Genomic DNA, 16,121 nt, shown 5'->3' on the forward strand with positions numbered 1-16,121 from the left:
GGCATGCTTAAAAGAGCATATTGCTGAAAAGAATGAAATGTTATCAAAGCCTTTTCAAAATAGCTCAAAAGTATAACTCCCCACTTACTTCTCATGGCAATGTGACTTGCTAACCATTCAGGACCCTTTTCTCCTGCGGTATAAATTGCGGTGGTCATTTGCAATTTGGTAATGCATTTAACCTGATGAGTAAAAAGAAAAGCTTCAGAAATGTTCAATCTCTATACTACCAAGCAACAGTTTAACAGAGAATGTAGCAGATGAGGGAAGAATTGGTGAGACAGTTACAGACAGATTGTATTATGCAAAAAATGATGCATTACTGAAAATATTACAAGGAGAACTGTCTTACAAACAGTGTATCAAAGCAAGCATCACGGGAAAGTTGAGTTTCTCCCCTTTATTATACTGAAGTATAATTGATATAGACATATATTCTGAAAGGCTTGCCAAAGAGAACATTGCTTCAGGACAAAGTGATAACTTTGGCAGATCGTTTGGAGAGCTTACAGTAGAACTCAATCTTCTACTCATCTGAGAATTTTTTTACTCATTCATGGGATGTGTGTGTCACTGGCCGGGTCAGCATTTATTGCCCATCCCAAGGGCATTCTGAAGTCAACAACATTGTTGTGGATTTGGAGACACATGTGGGCCAGACTGGATTAGGATGCCAGATTTCCTTCCCTAAAGGACATTAGTGAACTAGATGAATTTTTATGACAATCGACAATGGTTTCATAGTTATCATTAGACTTTTAATTCCAAATTTTTATTTAATTCAGATTTCACCATTTGCCATGGGTTTCCAGAGAATTACCCTGGGCCTCTGGATTACTAGAACAGCGACAAAACCACTACATCATCTCCTCTCCTCATAGCCACAGTTTACCATTAGGTCGTGATTAGGTCTGGCAACAGTGGTTGATTTTCCCTCTCTTTGGGATATTGAGGCCCACTGTCATCCTCATCTATATAGGATAACATAGCCCAGGACTGGAATCTTCACGGTGAACATAGTCTGTCGGCACATATCGTGTTGCATTTACCCACATGTAAGCACCTTATAATGAGCATTATATGCAGTTAGTATGGGAGACTTAATTAATGCATTATCAATAACTTGTGTTCTATAACAGTTTTGAAATCCAGCTCTGAATAAATGAGTTCTGAGGCAATGCAGGAAAAATGGTACATACTCAATGTGGTTTTACTTGTCACAGATCTCAACACTGCTGACTTAGTGCATTGGTTTCCTTGTGAATATATACAACAGACTCAGTGTGGCACTAGCCAATGTGTGCAAAGCTAAGAATATTGGCTAGAATTTATTTTATGTTTTGCAACGTATCCATAACCCAGTAAAAGGGCTCTGCTTTCACATGCGATCAACACACATCATTTCAAATGCTTGGGGGAGGGGAGGAGCACATAGGGCTCAGGTTGAGGCACTTTAAAGGTTAATCCAGCAGAAAACTATACTGCAATCACTGAAAGAACTTATCTACTTAAGAGCCTTACATTACAAAATATACTGGACCATCACAGTGTCACACCATAGTTTTCCCACAAAGTGTATTTTTGTAAGTCATACGATCCAGAATTTTGGTTTGTCAGGAGATTTGAGGGACAGTGTGGATTTGTTGACTTGCACAGTCCGTTACAGTTTCTGGCTGACAAGAATTCATTCACAATTCATGGGATATTGGCATTATTCCTAAGAGTTCCCTATTTAGTTATTTCAATGGTGGCAGCCAATAGTGCTGTTGGAATTAATAGTATATAATGGTTTGAACAATTATTATGGCATTTGGAGCTTATATTTAAAATCATTCACATTTACAGTTAATGGTCAAGTCAGAACCAACTTCATCTGGCTTTTAATGAAAGGGGCAGCAGTTACAACCCGCATATATGGATGGAAAATGAATTCTACCAGATGTGACACTGAGCCATTTACACAGGGAGGTCTGGGTAGTATAGGGCCTGGAGCACTGAGACCAGCTAACACAGATTGGGCATTGAATCTAGGACCTTCTGGTCCGAATGTCTGAGCATCACATCATGGTTCTCGTGGGGCATTTACTCACTAAACCATGAGGGATGTTTCAAAGAAAAACTATTCACGTTAAGAAAAGGCCATTTATGGTGACCAAGGTAGAAGTATAGCAGATTACTGTCCAGGTGACATTGTACAGATCAGTATGGGTTCTGTACTCGATCTATGCCGGAGAATGTACAGTTTGAACTGTACACAGGGCAATGTGTGGATCAGTGCACTTTGACTACACTAGACTCAAAGAAACCCACTGGTCAGTCCAATCTCTGAACTGAGCTGTTTCCACGTTGTGGTGGGCAATTGGAAATCCAGTGCATGCAATAACAAAATAATGTATTTATACGGTCCCTTCAATCTAGTAAAACATGCCAGGATCTTCAGGTTTAGGTTTAAAATTATCTTTAGGTTTTAAAATGGCCTTAAAGGAGGACAGAAAGAGGCAATTTAGAATAGAATTCCTGGACGCAGGATCTAAGCAGCCAAAGGCATGACCACTGGTGAACAATTAAAATCAGGGATGTGCAAGAGGTGAGAATTGAAGGGGAGAGGCCACAGAGAGATCCAAAAACAAGGAAGAGGATTTTAAAATTGAAACATTGCTGTACAGTAAGCACGGAGGTGACAGGGTGAACTGGTGTCTTGGTGCAGGTTAAGGCCAAGATGGGTGGGGGAGGGAAGGTACGTGTGCAGCCAAGTGAGTCAAACCTCAATGTACCAAACTCACAGAATATTATCTAAAGTAATGTGCATCCTACTGAATTATAACAGTGTGCACAGCCTAACAACACGCTGCAGAGGCTAAAGTATAAGGAGTTTATAAGAGTAGAAAAGGGCTGTGGGGTGGTCAAGAAGATCAGCCGTCAACCTGAAGGCAGCTTTAACAAAATCCTTTCAGCTGCAGCTAAAACTCAAGAGATCAAAGCCAGAAAAAAGGCTTTAATTAACAGTGAGATTAATGAGTTCAATTTACTCCGCCCAGCCCTTCAAGATCCATATCCCAATGGGGTGCCTGAAGCCTCACTTTCTACTCCATCACTGCGAAAGGACTCATCTGAGGAATTCTAAGCCCAACCTCTGCCAAGGAAAAGCCAGGTCCCATTTCAACATGAAAATAGCACCACATTGAAGTGAGCAGATTTGAATTGAGTGTTTATAGAGATACTTTTGCATTGACAGTGTGCTATTAGCACTAGGAGTATGGTTTTCTTGGTGCCGATTCACACACTATACTATAAACAAATGAATTCCACTCTTCTGACAGCATGGTACAAATCTCTTTTGGCCAGAGTTGTAGAAAACAAGCAGCTCTTTCTTTTGTTCCTTCCAAAGTAGAGGCACAAATTGGGGGTAAAAGGAAGAAAACACTGAATGGAAGTCATGACTCTTCATATACGTGTCATTCTCCCAGAGTCTAGCAAACAATTTTTTGAAAAGGTTTCAAGTCTTTACATTCTGTCAATAATGAAGACATGTTGCAGACACCATCAACAATTTGAAATGTCTGCTGCCTCATCAAATAACCAGGGTTTTCCATATTCACAGGTAACTCTGCAGTCTGGAATGTTCTGCCCATTATAACAAATGAGTAGAAAATTGCAGGCTGGTAAGCACAGAGGCGGTAAAGCAAATATGCATAACTATTCATGCATGAGACTGGGGACATTGTTAGAAAAATTCAACATCAGGGAATTCTACCTCCAACTGCTGGAGATGGTGGTGGAAGCAGATTCTAATAACAACGTTCAAGAGGCATCTGGATAAACACATGAATAGGCAGGGAATAGAGGGATATGGACCACAGAGAGGCAAAAAAACATTTGATTAGAGAGGTATCTGTGTCAGCACAGACTTGGTGGGCTGAAGGGCCTATTCCTGTACTGTACTGTTCTTTGACACCCACAAATGCACTTGTAGCAGGACTGATTTTGGATCAGAAATGTAAGCCTAGATTTGTGTTCATAAAATGATCCCACATCGAGAATACTGTTGCTTCAGAAGATAAGTTTGAGGGTGACAAGATGGTGAGGTGAAGTAAAGGTGGAGCAAAGTAGCAAAAAGAAACAAATTCTATTTGTGTATAGCAATACAGCCTGAAGCTATACTGATGTGACAAAATCAGTTCAAAGAAGAAATGCCAGCAAGTGATGAAATCAAATCACTTGGTCAGTTTCTGGAACTATCCCTCACTAATAAAATTCCAATCATTACCCAGTTCTCATAGCATCCCAATAAAACACAGCTGCAAGATGTATTCACCGGTTGGATTATTTTCCTATGCCTGATTCCCACATTTATCACCATGACTCAGGCACATTCAAAATCTCGAAGGTTCTCAACCTTCACATCTTACTCCCTGTCACCCACACACACAAAAACATACATACATCAAAGCCCCCTCCTTATCAGTGCAAGGGGCAGGAACCCTGCTTGCAAGCATGCTGACTATATCGTAACAACCTTGGAAAGTCTGCTGCAAGAAGCAAAAGGCAAGCAGCAAACAACAAACTGCCCAGTAACACAAAATGCTGCCTCTTCTTATCAGCGTAACACAAACACAACACAAAAGGATCTCATTCAGCTCTAATCTTACTCCCTCAGTTTTAGCATCAAACACAAGTCTAATTGATAACTGACCAATGTACACTAAGGACCAATGTATCTATTGTGCTATATAACAGAGAAAATGCCAGTACAAGAAATGCTGGAACCTGAAACAAGGAATGCTGGAAAACCTTAGGTTTGGCTGCATTTGCTGAGTTTTTCCAGCATTCTCAGTGTCTTTAAAATTCTAGTATATACTGAAGATGTGATTGATGCAGCCAGACTACTTGAACACTATTGTTCCGGGGAATAAAGCAATAAACGGCGCAGTACAGAATTCCATGGAAGAGACGTTTAATAAGATCTCATTATTTAATAATACGATAAACAATAATCTTTTGCTAAAGTTATACTGCAGCATATTTCATCTAGTTTGATTTAATCTAGTTTTTGTATAGTTGTTTCCTCTGGCAGGTCTATTTAAAAACAATTCCAGCAAGACCTTAATTCTCATCCTCGCAGATAATTATCTCCCCCAAATGCGCTTCAGACTAGCAGAAGGCTCTAAAAGTCTATTGGTCATTTATTTGCATATGTAGGGTGGATGGTGGAATGGTACCAGAACAGCCCAATCATGCGCCTATGCTTCCAGCAGGATCCAGTGGAGACTAGAACCCCACTACCCCTCCATCTTCAGCATCCCTGCCCCATCCATCACTGCCCCCACCAACTTCTCTCAACACTATTTTTCCCTTTCCTCCTTAATACAGGAACATAAAGGTTATTTGTTGCAGTCAAAGTCAAGCTAACATCAACCAAGTAGGGGGCTTCTACAATGCTCAGTGACACCCATGCAATGTGTAGGTCCTTTAAATTTGGGTCCCTGATTACAACTTTTTATTTTGCTTCACATATCATCACATATGGGTTACATGACTATAAAACCAGAAACCACAGTATCAAAGCTTACGAACTTTATAAATACCACCCAAACAATAGTGTGAGATTAAAAGCAAACATCTATGGATGCCAGAAATCTGGAATAAAAAAGAGCAAATGCTGAAAAAACTAGCAGCATCTATGAAGAGACGTTAATATTCCAAGTCCATTTCAGACATTGGTGTTGCCAGACCTGCTGAATTTTTCCAGCATTTTCTGTTTTTATTAATATGAGATTACCCATTGACATTCAGTGGGAGCCTGATTCATGGAGCAAGAATAACCACAATTTGATTGCAGGCTGATGGTGGATCCATCAATTAATTTACCTTACCGCATAATGCAAACTTTTAAAAATTAACATCTGAACATTTTAATATTTTGAACAATGCCCATTAACAGTAAGGCTGCTCTAAAAAGCTCAAGCTACATTGATTGAAATGTACTACCATCCAAAAATACACTTTTAGAAACAATGCCTCCTGAATGTGCTCTACAATGCTGCAAGTTAATGGGTAACCTGCTTTGAAGCACTTTTTTGTTTCACTATTGACTTGTGACTGACCTATAACCAATTACAAACATCAAAATCAGCAAGGGCACAAATCCAGGGGAGTCAGACAGCAGCAATACCAGAGTCTAGAGTCTCTGAAGATACCCAATACCTCAAAACCGAATCCAAAGTGCATCCTGTAGTTAGATGTTGCAGGTGAATATGGTTTCCATGCAGTTAATGAACGAATGTAGAAAACTCAGTGCAGATTGACATTATACCATCCCTTAGATTCTCCACAGATGTTACCAAATCCACTGAGATTTTCCAGCACTTTATCTGTTTTTATTTCAGATTTCCAGCATTTTCAGTATGTTTCTTTTCTACAAAGGCATGTTTATTTCAGATGCAAAACTAAATGTCAGTACAAAGTGACTTTCCAAATCTGCTTTTTATTGTAGCCAATAAACAAAGAATAAAAACATTGAATTATTTCTGAATAATGCACTTTGTCTTTTAATATCCTGCAGGAAAACGTTGGGTTGCTGCTGTTCCGAATTTACCCCACTTAGATTGTAGAGTAGATTCAGAGCAATACTAGCAACTCTGATGAAAGCAAAATACTGCTGATGCTGGAGATCTGAAATAAAAACAAAAGAGGCTGGATAAACTCAGCAGGTCTGGTAGCATCAGTCAAGAGGGAAACAGAATTAACATTTTGAGTCCTTGTTCTACAAAACCCTTCTATGCTGTTCCACATCGGGAACCTCATTGTAAAATATCAGCATTTCAATACTGGGCCTATGCACTACAATCATGTATCAAATAATGCATCCGTGGCAGTGTGATTTCAGAATGACACGATGTATAACTGGTATCAGAAAGCATGTGCCTGGTGAGCAGAACTCTGAGGGCAGCTGACACACTGGTCATGAAGTGGCTCCATGTCTTTGCAGGGGGGAACAGCGATGAGCCAGGGAGACGGGGTGAGTCAAGGGTGAGAGTGAATGAGTGGGTCGACAGGGGATGAATTTACGTGCAGGATGTTCCCTGGATCTGGCAGCCATGACTTCCTAACAAACTCTGAAGTGTGCTAGCTACGTGCTAGGGCGTCCTTTAAATGAGTAGCTGGGATCATTGAACTGCTGAGGCGATGGCAGGTGGTCGTATCAGAGGCTGTCCACCAGCAAAATGGCATGGAACTTGCCAATTTCTTTCTCTATCTCCTGCACAATACATCAGAAAAAGCCACCATTGCTGTTGCCAGTCTCAACGCCACTCTTCTGATCTGAGATTGGACTTTTCCTATATCTGAGACAACTCAACCTGGTGTTTCCAGCAGCACCTAACGTAACAACCAATTGCCATTTAGAGTTGGCTCTATTTTTCTCTTGGTTCTGGAGGAAGAACATGAAGCTAGCTGTTACTGTCTGGCTCTGGAGGGCAGAGATGTGGAAACCTTTGGTGCTTTATTCTAGTACTCATTGTGGAAATGCATCAACACAATGGGAGACAAAGCGTAAGTTTGTAAAGAGTATAACTCTTGGCATAAAGTTTCTGGTCTGGAGTGATAATTGGGACCATGATGACTGTTGATTATTAGGTAGTTACAGTATGGAGTTTGAATTAGTCACTTTCTTGGTTATGAAGGTTATATAGCAGAATAAATTTATATCACTGACTGCTCAATTTGGTGCTCATGAGCTGATTTCCTCAAGTCAGCTAAACATTAATTAAAAATAGCCACCTTTACTGCTGAATGCAGCATTCACATGGAAACTTATTACCAAGCACTTCTCTGGGTTCCTTATTGCCCACACACCTCTGGTTCCTGTTAGAGGGCTAATAGAACCAGGTGTTGATTTTGCGTTTACCTCTGACCTCCACTTTCAGATTCCAAGGAAAAATTGGGTCCCAGATATTATTGAAGGTGAAAAGTTCATTTACTTTATTGTACAGTGCGCATTTCACAGGGGATTAATGCATCCCAGTTGTTAATGAATGCTATAAAATTTGTATTTACTTCCATCCCAGTGCAGCCTCTGTCTACATATCTGTTAATTAAAACAACATTTTTTTGAAATATTTATTAATCCAGGAATGCAGTAAGCATGATGCTAACTGGACATCTTACTTCGAGGCATTCAGAGGCTGTCTTTGTTCCTTTGGATTCTCAATCCCTTTTGTCCATGTTTTGAAGCCAGTACTGGAGCCTAATGGAGACATCAGACAGACAGCCAACTCCCCTGAAATAACTTCCTTTGTTCCCCAGAGTGGACACAATAAGCGGTCCCACCCTGTCATCTCCATCTCAATACCCATGCAGGACCAAGCCCACAAGAGCACACACTGACAACAGTGAAAACAGTGTGTGTAGACAATAGCAAAGGCTGCTATTCAGCATAGGCGGGAATACTGAAGCGAGACAAATGTAATGTATTCTATACAAAGCAAGGATATGCCATAGGCTAGGTCAAGGAGCCAAACAAACCCCATCCTGGCCCTGGGCACCTGGATACAGAAGGCTCTGTCATCTGCTGGCAAGAGGCCCACTTACAGCAGGGCTCAACCAGCATGAAGTGTCTCCACTTCTGCTGTTTGCGAGGCCCAGTTTCCTGCCTCAATAAAATCACCTTGACAATGAAACACAACTATCATGCAATTTTGATATTTGAGGTAATTAAATCATATTGGAGAGTTTTATTGGCACTTAACCCACTCATTCCAGCAAAATTGATATTGTAACGGAGATTGCCTATAATACATATAATCCCAGTATATTTATACTTGGCAAGCACAATACCAAATTCAGTCAAATTCAGCACCAACAGAAAAATAATGTGGGAGGACAAGAATGACTAATAGAACATTGGGCAAAACTGTGCAAACACCGCAAGGAAGTGAGGCAGCCCACGCAGCTTATATTGTTTTGGAATGCTTTCCCTATCCCTCAAAATCTCCCTCAAATTTACCTTCTTGCCTTTGTAATTGTTTGTTGTCTGTTTTCACTTACGTGTAAAGTGCTTTATTATTATGTTTTACTGCAATTGACACAATATAACTGTCAGTTAATTGTGGTGTTATCCCAAAGTTCATGTTCATTTTCATGAAAGGAGCATAGCTATCAGCTCCCAAGTCGTCATTTGTCATGGATGAATCTCAATTGTGAATGATGGTCGCATATTTGAAACTGGATAACTCCATTTATGTTCTCCCACTAATACACACATACATTCTCAAACAGGAATTGCTGGAAAACAAGAAGAATCTTTGTATTTGACCAATAATGTGTTTTGTTCCTTTGCTGAATACATTGGACATCAAGGTTGATTGTAGCACCTGGGATTAGCACCGCCATTGAGATCAGCTAAATCACCACAGTCCTGGGATGTCCTTTTGGCTTATTACCATGTCCCACAAAGCATTTGTTCATAGAGCTATTGGGCAGCATTCTTTTCAGTGGAATCTTTGCTTGTAACTGCAACTAACCAACCACCCAGCAGAATCCAGGTGACAAAGCATTTAAAATTGCCTCTGTCATTTACCTACGGAGCTGCCATGGGTTGACCCATTGTGTTTCTGCTGAACAGGCAACAGGGAGACATACCCAAAGTTAGCTGGAGTGATTTTTACATGTGTCTGTCAAGTCTTGATGGTGTTATACAGACATCAATTTTAATTTTTTAGTTTAAGCAACCAACAGTAGTTTTCCACCAGGACAACCTGACTGGGAAAGAAACTGTACCAGAAGGAACTCAAACATTTTCTTAACTTTCCTTTCCTTTTGGGGCTCAGGCATGTTCATCCAGAAAGCTTAGGTCTCCCCAGGCACAGACTGGTACCCCATTCTTGAGCAAGGGACGCCTGTGGGCTGACCCTGACAGCCACTGCTGCCATCTAAACACATTGCCTAATTGGGCTGTGCTATTTCCATAGTCTCCCTCCCATTTCCCAGCTTGAGTGAATGAGAAATCAGACCCCAGCAGAATTTAAATGTGGTTTGGGAGTTGATATATCAATGGGCTTCATATTCTGGAACTGGAACTGGTCCAGAGTTGAGATCAGCCTGCTGACTGCCTAGAAGACACAAAGTCCTCTGATAACTTTATAAAAATCATTGGCCTTGAAAAGCTTTGATAACACAGTCACGATATGATTAGAACATTATCGCTTTCTTTTTAAAGAATAACTAATGTCAATATCAGTGTTTAGCGTGGCGTGAAGTCCCTCCTATAATTCCACCATATGCTGCTCCATGTGCCTCTAAAATGCAAATTATACCAGAAACAGATGTTGACTCATTGCCAAAAAGCATTTGCATGCAACTTTGTTTGGTTTTAGCAGTGATATTCATGCACAGCACTCTTTTACATTTGGTCTGGGGAGATGTTCTCCACAGACACATTGGCCTTCGCACAGCAAATGTGTGCAAATAACACTCCCTTTATGCCAGGAACTGTTGACTCATATTTTCCTTGTCCGTGATACCAGCCGGACAGGGAAGTTAGCTTTTCACGCATACAGCAGAAGCCAATAGTTGAGGGGGTGATTTGGATCTGCCCCAGTTGACTGCAACCATACTAGGTAAGAACCTATAAATAAACAGAGATACACATAAATACACAAATAGAAGCCATCCACCTCGACTGAATTTTGAGCTAAGCTTCATTTTCATCATGGTGATTTGCACTGTTACAATAGCAAGACATTGTGCATCAATAAACTCTTAGAATAATGCCTCAATTTCTTTTGGTGGTATTCCCTTTATAATTGAAGCAATACGTTTTAAACACCAACACCCTTATCAATCTTTCTTTGCTGATTCTCTCCATCTTTTCCTAAAGTAGTGAATTTTTACAAGGGTATAGTTCCACAGATTATGGGTCCTCAAGTATCTACTATGTGGACAGCCATATTCAATTGGAACAATTACCTAATGTATTAATTGAAGCTTCTGCAACTATTGTGGCCACCATATTGTTTCTGGAATCATCACTGCACATGCAATGAATGGAATTTATATACAGGTATTAAAAAGCCAAGCCTAATGTGATTGACAACACTGGTCTAGGCAATAAAAGATGAAGTACTGCATTTGGGGCTCTTTTCGATCTGTTTAATACACATGGGGGGGATTGGAGGAGCTTATTAGTAATTTATTTTGTTAGATACCACAGCAGTATGTTATAAACTAGGCCCTGACTAGGCCCCGACATTTTAAAAAAAGTTTTGGCATTAATGCGAGGATAAAGTGTTTCACTCCAGATGTGATTCTATTGACAGGCTTTTATCAAAACAAAATTTAATAATACAGTTTAATTATAACAAATTAATTAGCTTAACTTTTACCAATTGGAATACTTAAACATGACAAGATACAAATTTTAACTGTTAACCTATCTCTGTTAGTTCAATTCAAGCAATATTCCTCTTATAGACTTAGAACACCTCTTCAGAATCAGTTAACAAGCCCCCAGACTTATGTCCTTCTACTTGTTAACAGTCCTAGAGCCTTTGAACACCTCTGGAGAGAGAGACAGAGAGAGACCGAGAGCCACCTGTCTTCTGACAGTCCCAATCAACAGCCCCCAGAGTGTGAGAGAGAGAGACAGAAAGACACCTCTTGTTTCTTTCAGGGCTATGCAGAAACTGACTGCTTCTTCCATGTAACCTTAGCTCCACTCTTAACACATGACCATCTCTGTCAATCAACCTTATCAAAGCAGTACTCAAACTCCAGGGGAAATACCAAAATAAACAAAAATGCATTAACTCAGATTAAAACAAATAGCCCCAGCTAAAATCAATAATTAGCCTGCATTCTAAGCATGTGAACTGACTAGTGCAGGCAAATTGGCATCGTGGAAAACAGACCTGAATTTTAAACATACCCCTTACAAGAAACATGATAAAAATACATCTGACACAGTGTTATCACATTTCAAGGGAAACTAAAGGAATTAGGACAAAGGGACAAATCAAAGCGTCCACCGAAGGACTCCAACAATTACATTCCATTTAACAATCACTGACTCTAAATTTTATCTTGTTTTAAGTTTTACAATACTGACTGACTCTGAGAATCACGAGGCACATTCAGGGAACTGGCCATAAAACTTGCCGTTTCTTTCGGAATTCCTCCCTTTCCTTCCTGAAAGTGATGTGCTTTAATAGTGATTATTTGTTTCACACTTATTCATAAGATGTGGTTGTTGCTGACTAGGCCAACGTTCATTGCCCATACCGAATTGCCCTTGAAAAGGTGATAGTGAGTTGCGTTCTTGTACCACTGTAATCCAATAGGTACACCAGTGCTGTCAGGAAGGGAGTTCCAGTATTTTGGCCCAGTAACATTGAAGGAACAGTGATATAGTTCCAAGTTGAAAGTTAGTGGCTTAGAGGGGAACTTCCAGGCGGTGGTATTCCTATGTCTCTGCTCCCCTTGACCTTCTAGATGGTAATAGTTGTGTGTTTGGAAGGTGATGTCTAGGGTGAGTTCTAGCACTGCATCTTTTAGATGGTACACATGGCTTCCACTCTTCATTGGTGATGGAGGGAGTGAACGTTTGTGGATGGGATGCTAATCAAGTGAGCTGCTTTGGCTCGAATAGTGTTGAGCTTCTTGAAAGTCGTTGAAACTGCACTCATCCTGGCAAAGGGAGAGTATTCCATCACTCTCGTGACGTGCCTTGTAGATTGTAGACAGGCTTTGGGGAGTCAGGAGGTGAGCCATTCGCTACATGATTCCTAACCTCTGACCTGCTTTGTAGACACAATATTTATATAGCTAGTCCAGTTGAGTTTCTGGTCAATGATAACTCCCCAGGATGTTGAAAGTGGGGGAATTGAGTGACGATGATGTCATTGAATGACAGGGGCAATGGTTAGATTTGAGGAGGAACTTCTTCACTCAAAGGGTGGTGAATCTCTGGAATTCTCTGCCCGTTGAGGTGGTGGAGGCTGCCTCGCTAAATATTTTTAAGACGCGGGTTGATGGGTTTTTGATAAGCGAGGGGATTAAGGGTTATGGGGAGAGGGCGGGAATGTGGAACTGAGCCACGACAGATCAGCCATGATCTTATTGAATGGCGGGGCAGGCTTGAAGGGCTAGATGGCCTACTCCTGCTCCTATTTCTTATGTTCTTATGTTCTTATGAGTTCCCGTGAGCAAGTAATTGCTATGCAAATACCACTTGATAGCACTGTTGATGACCCTGTCCATCGCTTTACAGATGATCGAAATTAAACTAATGAGACAGTAATTGGCCAGGCTGGATTTGTCTTACTTTGTGATAGTTAAGCAATTTTCCACATTGTTGGCTGATATTGTAGCTGTACTGGAACAGTTTGGCTAGGGGTGCAGCAAGTTCTGGAGCACAAGTCCGCAGTGCCATTGCTGGAATATTGTGAGAACCCATAACCTCTGCAATATCCAGTGCCTTCAGCCATTTCTTAATACCTCATGGAGTAAATGGAATTGTCTGAAGATTGACATTCTTTATGCCAGGACCTTCGGAGGAAGTCGAGATGGATCATCCACTCGGACCTTTTAGCTGAAGATTGTAGTTAATGCCTCAGCTTTATCTTTTGCACTGATGTGCTGAGCTCCCCCATCATTGAGGATGGAGATATTTACGGAGCCTCTTCCTCCAGTAGTTGTTAAATTGTCTACCATCATTCCTGGCTGAATGTGGCAGGACTGCAGAGCTTAGATCTGATCCTTTGCTTGTGGGATTTCTTAGCATAAGCAGCAAGTGATAGACAGAGCTATGTTGCAGGATCACCTGTTTAAAACTCATTTTTACTTATGTCTGTTGTTTCTTCTTCACTCTTCATTGAGCCAGAGTTGGTGGGAATGGCAGAGTGGAGGATATGCTGGGAAGTTACGAATTGTGGTTGAATACAATTGTGCTGCTGCTCTTGGCTGTGTCTCATGAATGCCCAGTCTTGAGTTGCTAGATCTGATCAAATTGTAGCAGAGTGGCAATGCCACACAACACGATGGAAGGTATCTTCAGCGTGAAGTCAGAACTTTATCTCCATAAGGACTGTGTAGTGGTCACCTCTATTGACAGATGTGGCAAGAGGATGAGGTCAAGTATGTTTTTGCCTCTTGTTGGTTCCCTCACCATCTGCCGCAGACCCAGTCTAGAAACTATCTCTTTCAGGGCTCAACCAGCTCAGTCAGTAGTCAGTACTGTTGAGCCACACTTAGCGATGAACACTGAAGTTTCCCCACCCCAAATACATTCTGTGTCCTTGCCACTCTCAGTTCTTCCTTAACATGGAGGAATACTGATTCATCAGCTGAGTGAGGAGGAACTGTAGCTGGTAATTAGCTGGAGGTTCTCTTGCACACGTTTGACCTGATGCCATGAAAATTGATGGGATCGTTGAGGACTTCCAGGGCAACTCCCTCTGAACTGTATACCACTGTACTGCCATCTCTGGTGATGATGGTGTCTGTGACAGTGTTTGTCAGCTATGATTCTGTGAGTATGACTATGTCAGGTTGTTGATTGACTAGTCTGTGAGGCAGCTCTCTAATTTTGATACAAGGTCCAAAAAGTTAGTAAGGAAGACTTTACAGAGTCTACAGAACTGAGTTTGCCTTTGTTGTTTCCAGACAGTTGGTCCAGTTTCATCCCTTTATGTAGGTTTTGTAGTAGATGGATACAGCTAAGTAGTTTGTTGGGCCATTTCAGAGGACATTTAAGAGTCTACCATATTGCTCTGGGTCTGGAGTCACGTAGACCAGATCAGGTAAGGATGCAGGTTTCCTTCCCTAAAAGACATTAGTGAAACAGATGGGTTTTTACAACAATGGTCATCATTAGAATTTTTTAAATTCAAATTCCACCATATACCATTCGAACCTAGCTTCCTAGAGCTTTACCGTGGGTCTGGGGATTACTAGTCCAGTGATAGTACCACTACATCACCACTTCCTTATAAGCACAGTATGCTGCAAGTCTATTTAACTAAGCCCAATTCTTTACCCCTTTCAAATTCAGATGTACATTTTCCAGCTGAAATAATTCAAAACCAATTAGATCACAGATGCTGCATTTATTCCCGATAGCAGACATGGTATTGATACCAAAAGCTACCTTCCTCTTAATTGATATTTAGATCAATATTAGGTGTGAATTAAAATAAGGAAAAACATATATTCGTTAACCATCTTTCACAAACATCAGGCTTCTCAAAACACATTACAGCCAACAAAGTATATTTGAAAACAGTGGCCACTGTTCTAATGTAGGAAAACTTGTTTATAACCAGCAAAACTGAGGTGTGATATGCAAATTTGTTATGCTTTAGATTGCCTGTTACACTGATTGTGGCATTTTTTATATTGAAATTGTTCATGATGGTATGAGTTATTAAGTGTCAGCAATAGAATGATTATTTTTCCTTATACATCACTTAAAATTTACTTATTTTTGCAGTTTAAGATAAGGATACATTGTAAAACTCAGTAGTACAGTACTTTCCATTAAAAGCTCAGAAGTAAATCAGAGACACTAAATACCTCCCTCTCTCTCCTTAGAATATAGGCACTGTAAAATATATCAATTTAAATATTTACATTTATAGATATTCTCTTCTCAACTGAGGGTGGCACAGTTGCACAGTGGTTAGCACTGCTGCTTCACAGCGCCAGGGACCTGGGTTTGAATCCAACCTTGGGTGACTGTATGGAGTTTGTATGTTCTCCCTGTGCCTGCATGGGTTTCCTCCTGGCACTCCAGTTTCGTCCCATATTCAAAGGTATGGTAGATAGATTGGCCATGCTAAATTGCCCCTTAGTGTCCCAAGATGTGTAGGCTAAGGCCATTAGTGAGGTAAATGAGTGAGGTTATGGAGATAGGGCAGGATTTGGCCTGGATAGGATGCTGTCAGAGAGCCGGCGCAGACTCAATGGGTTGAATGACGTCCTGCACTGTAGGAATTGTATCTTTCTAATTCTATGTAATAATATGTGCAATTTGAGTGTGATAATTTAGAGATACAGTAGATTCCAGCAGTTTTGCATCAAAGTCACAGTCTGACCTGGAGAAAGGACTTAAAAAGCAAAATGTATTT

This window comes from Carcharhinus amblyrhynchos, chromosome 13, assembly GCF_965287045.1.
Source record: "Carcharhinus amblyrhynchos chromosome 13, sCarAmb.v2.hapA, whole genome shotgun sequence".
Classification (NCBI taxonomy): domain Eukaryota; kingdom Metazoa; phylum Chordata; class Chondrichthyes; order Carcharhiniformes; family Carcharhinidae; genus Carcharhinus; species Carcharhinus amblyrhynchos.